The sequence below is a fragment of the Piliocolobus tephrosceles genome, chromosome Y (assembly GCF_002776525.5).
Source record: "Piliocolobus tephrosceles isolate RC106 chromosome Y, ASM277652v3, whole genome shotgun sequence".
NCBI lineage: Eukaryota > Metazoa > Chordata > Mammalia > Primates > Cercopithecidae > Piliocolobus > Piliocolobus tephrosceles.
The window spans coordinates 4,649,607-4,654,553 of NC_045456.1; positions in this window are offsets into that span (position 1 = coordinate 4,649,607).

A 4,947-nucleotide genomic window follows, 5' to 3' on the forward strand; every position below is an offset into this window, starting at 1 on the left:
GTGAGGCCTCTGAGCCCAAGCCAAGCCATCGCATCCCCTGTGACTTGCACGTATATGCCCAAATGGCCTGAAGTAACTGAAGAATCACAAAAGAAGTGCAAATGCCCTGCCTCCCCTTAACCTATGACATTCCACCACAAAAGAAGTGAAAATGGCCAGTCCTTGCCTTAAGCGATGATATTATCTTGTGAAATTCGTTTTCCTGGCTTATCCTGGCTCAAAAAGCTCCCCGACTGAGCACCTTGTGACCCCCACTCCTGCCCGCCAGAGAACAACCTCCCTTTGACTGTAATTTTCCTTTACCTACCCAAATCCTATAAAACGGCCCCAGCCTTATCTCCCTTCGCTGACTCTTTTCGGACTCAGCCCGCCTGCACCCAGGTGATTAAAAAGCTTTATTGCTCACACAAAGCCTGTTTGGTGGTCTCTTCACATGGACGCGCATGACATATATAAAGGTCTATTAAGGTCTTTCTGGGGTGCCCTTGGCCAAGAGGGGTTCCACTCAGTTGGTTAGTGGGGGTATGGATTTTATTTTGAGTTCTCAATGGCAAAAGGTGAAACAAGTGAAATAGAAAACAAATATATATATATATATATATAGAAGGCCATATAGCAGGTTAAAATGGCTTCCCTCGGTGAGGGAGAAGGCAGGATGAGGGCCACGCTGATGTTGGGGGAGGAAAAGGATAAAGGAAAATAATATGCCCTTGTTTAAAAATGACAACAACAATAGCAAAGTATAGGCCAGGTACGCTGGCACGTGCCTGTAATCCCAGCTACTTGGGAGGCTAAGGCAGGAGGATCGTTTGAGTCTAGGAGTTCAAGGCCAGCCTGGGCAACATAGCCAGACCCCACTGTTTGGACAAACGGAGGCAAGATGGTGCACCTCTGGGTTCTTCACCACCAACTTTTCCCGTGCGCGCGAAAATGCAGCTGGCGACCCAGGAAGGTGCAGACCAACCAGGCATGTGCCAGGTGACATCAATCCAAAGAGACCAAGATTTACCTGGTCGCACCTGTGGAACGCCCCCCAACACGCCTGTGCCCCGCCTATTGCCCTCCCACTCCTAGAAAAGCCGCTCTCGGCCAGCGTCCCGCGCGGCCTTCCTCAGTCCCTCACTCCTGTTGGGACTGCAGGAACTCCGTCCGAGAGCCCCACCGGGGGACTCTGTCGGCCTCCTTTGCCGGAGGCCGACAGACCTCTCCCTACCCACCTTCTTCCCCTGAAGCTAGGTGACCAAAAATAAATTTGCAGTTTTGCTCTTACCCTTGCCTACTCGCTGGTTCTTTTGTGCCCGCTCTGGTGGTCTTAGAAAAACAAATCACCCACCTCAAAAAATACATATATGATCCCATCTATGTAAAAAAGATACAGACATTTAGAAATAAGTCCTACCAAGGTTTAAACATTGAGACTCAGGAAATGATTTATGTTGCATGACTCAAGCACATGGCATATTATGAACATTTGGTCATTGTCTGGGAAAAAATATGAAGCCTAAAGATTATTAACAAACAGCAAAGAATACAAAAAGTCTACTTATCAACTGCTAGCAATATGGTAGACTCAGACAACCTGAAAATTCTTTTACTATAATCACTTAGAAATACCAGGTAAAATGTAACATATTTATTTTAAATGTAGAGCTAGGCCCACAAATAATAAAATCAAATCCCCAGGTGCCAGAAACAAAGAAGGAAATGAAGAAGCAGAAGGGTGAGTGCCTGAGTTAATGGGGGGCCATTGTCTGCAGAGCCTGGGGGTTTGGGAATGAATGCCCACACAGCAGCAGGAAACGAGACTTGGGGGCTCTGGGAGCTAGGGAATTGCCCAGAGAGCTTTGCCTACAGCCAAGACCCTCAAATAACTATTCTATAAATGAAAGGATTTAAAAACAAGAGGGACCACAGGACACAGGGCTTTTGGTGGGAAAATAATAAAAGCTCTCTGAGAAGTCAAAACCACAAGACCACAATTCACAATGCTTTTACTTTACCCACATAGTTCAGAAACTCCAGACTAAGAAGTACCGTGAGAATTATCCATCAAGCAGTGATACTCCTGGGGCACAAGGAAGAAGCAAACAAAAAACTTCTTTGAATTGAAGCTCCTACCACATTCCAAATATCATGGAATGTTCACACACACAGAAAAAAATCCTGCTAATGATGAGTTCACAGTAAAATATTACAAAGCCCACTGGTGACTAATCCAACTCAATCAACAGTCTGCACACAGTACAAACATACAATTATACCTCCACAAACTCCAAATGCACACAGATAACCAGAAAGAGATTATTTTAAAAATACATATAAAGTAACTGAAGACTAGAAAAGACACGATCAAATCCTAATAGAACTGAACTCTATGGAAAAAGAACAAGAAGAATTGAAGAAACATCAAATAGAACAGTGACCCCATAATGTATCAGGGAGTACGTTTTTTAAACAAGATTATAGGGATGATAATAAATTCTTCACTGAAAGACATTAAAGAAGACTAAAATGATTGAAAAAATGTACCATTTCACAGATAGGAAGACTCAATATAGCAAAGGTGGCAACTTTCTCCAGATTAGCCTATAAATTTAATGCAGTTCCCATCAAAATCCAACAGATGATTTTACAGAATTCACAAACTGATGCTAAAATCTATACAAAGGTCTAAAGGGCCAAAAAAAATGTTAAAGAATAAAGGTAATGGGGGGTGGGGCTCATACTACCAGATATCAAGACTATTATAGACAGGCACGGTGGCTCATGCCTATAATCCCAGCACTTTGGGAGGCTGAGGCAGGAAGATCACTTGAGCCCAGGAGTTTAAGGCCAGCCTGGGCAACATTGTGAGACCTTGTCTCTACAAATAATAAAAAAGTTAGCCGGGTGTGGTGGCATGTGCCTATAGTCCTAGCTACTTGAGAGGCTGAGGCGGGAGGACTGCTTGAGCCTAGAGGGGCCGAGGCTGCAGTGAGCCATGATCAGGCCACTGCACTCCAGCCTGGATGACAGAGTGAGACTCCATCTAAAAAAAGAAAAAAAGACCATTATCAGACACGGAGTTAAAGAAGGAAGGGGTTTATTTGGCCAGGGGCATCAGCAAGACTCCTGTCTCAAGAGCCGACCTCCCTGAGTGAGCAATTCCTGTCCCTTTTAAGGGCTCACAACTCTAGAAGGGTGTGTGTGAGAGGGTTGTGATCGATTGAGCAAGCAGGGGGTAGGTGACTGAGGGCTGCATGCACCAGCAATTAGATCGGAAGAAAATAGGATAGGGATTTTCACAGTGCTTTTCTATACAATGTCTGTAATCTATAGATAACATAATTGATTAGGTCAGGGGTCAATCTTTAACTACCAGGCCCAGGGCGTGGCCCCGGGCTGTGTGCTTGTGGATTTCATTTCTGCCTTTTAGTTTTTACTTTTTCTTTCTTTGGAGGCAGAAACTGGACATAAGACAATATGAGAGGTGGTTTCCTCCCTTAATATTAGCAAGACGATAGTCAAAGGGACCAATGGATCACAAGGCCTAAAAACAGACCCATGTGGATATGGGAGCTTACTGTATGGCAGAGGGGGCCTTTCAAACAAGTGGGAAAGAATGAACTGTTCAATAAACTGTGCTCCCACATCATACCTTAAAATAATTTCTAACAGATAAATGAGCTAAATGCTCTTGAAAAGCAAAATTTTAAAAAAAACCTTTGGAGAATACAATTGATTCATTCACAATAGCTGTGTTCTATAAACCCACTGTAAACACTAAATTAGCAAATACTGAACCATTGCTCTTAAGGGAAATACAGGGTAGGATTCCTGTGAGCCTCTGGTCACGACATTTTCATCAACCTATCAATCCAGAACCTTGTTTTGTGTGTGTTTCTGTTGAAAGGCATCTCATTTAATTGTATTGCTGATTGCTGAACACTAAACTCCTGGCCAACAGGGCCATCCCTCATGCTTGAAGGAAGCTTCTCTAACACGCGTTTTCTCTGTAAGGCACATCACAGCTTCCTTGCACTTGGGAGTGTCAGGCAACACTTCCATCTATGCTTGGGGGCCATTTTAAACAGCAAAGTCACTCACAAAAAGCATAAAAATGTGAAAAATGTGGCACTAAATATGCCTCAAGAAGGACACTTGTTTACCGTCTGACAGCTGAGACAAGAAAGCAGAGTGTCACCTTGTTCCACCTCATCTGGGAATGTGAGTGACTCAGATTTTTTCACTACCTTTGCATGTGGTCACTGAAGATACTGATTTTGGCAAGTAGGCAAATTTGCAAATACAAAATCTATGAATAATGAGGATCAACTGTATCGTTCTGATATTTCCAGGAGTGAAAAGGATTTGTTTGTGGACAAGACACAAAAAGCACAAATTATAAAGAGAAAGACTGGCCGGGTGCGGTGGCTCAAGCCTGTAATCCCAGCACTTTGGGAGGCCGAGACGGGCAGATCACGAGGTCAGGAGATCAAGACCATCCTGGCTAACACGGTGAAACCCCGTCTCTAAAAATACTAAAAAATACTAAAAAAAAAAAAAAAAAAATACAAAAAAACTAGCCAGGTGAGGTGGTGGGCGTCTATAGTCCCAGCTACTCGGGAGGCTGAGGCAGGAGAATGGCGTAAACCCGGGAGGTGTAGCTTGCAGTGAGCTGAGATTCGGCCACTGCACTCCAGCCTGGGCGACAGAGCAAGACTCGGTCTCAAAATAAATAAATAAATAAATAAAATAATAATAAAGAGAAAGACTGACAAACGGGACAAATAACAATTTAAAACTTCTGCTTGAAAATGGATGCCAGAAAGAAAGTGAAACATCGGCCGGGCGCGGTGGCTCAAGCCTGTAATCCCAGCACTTTGGGAGGCCGAGACGGGCGGATCACGAGGTCAGGAGATCGAGACCATCCTGGCTAACACGGTGAAACCCCATCTCTACTAAAAA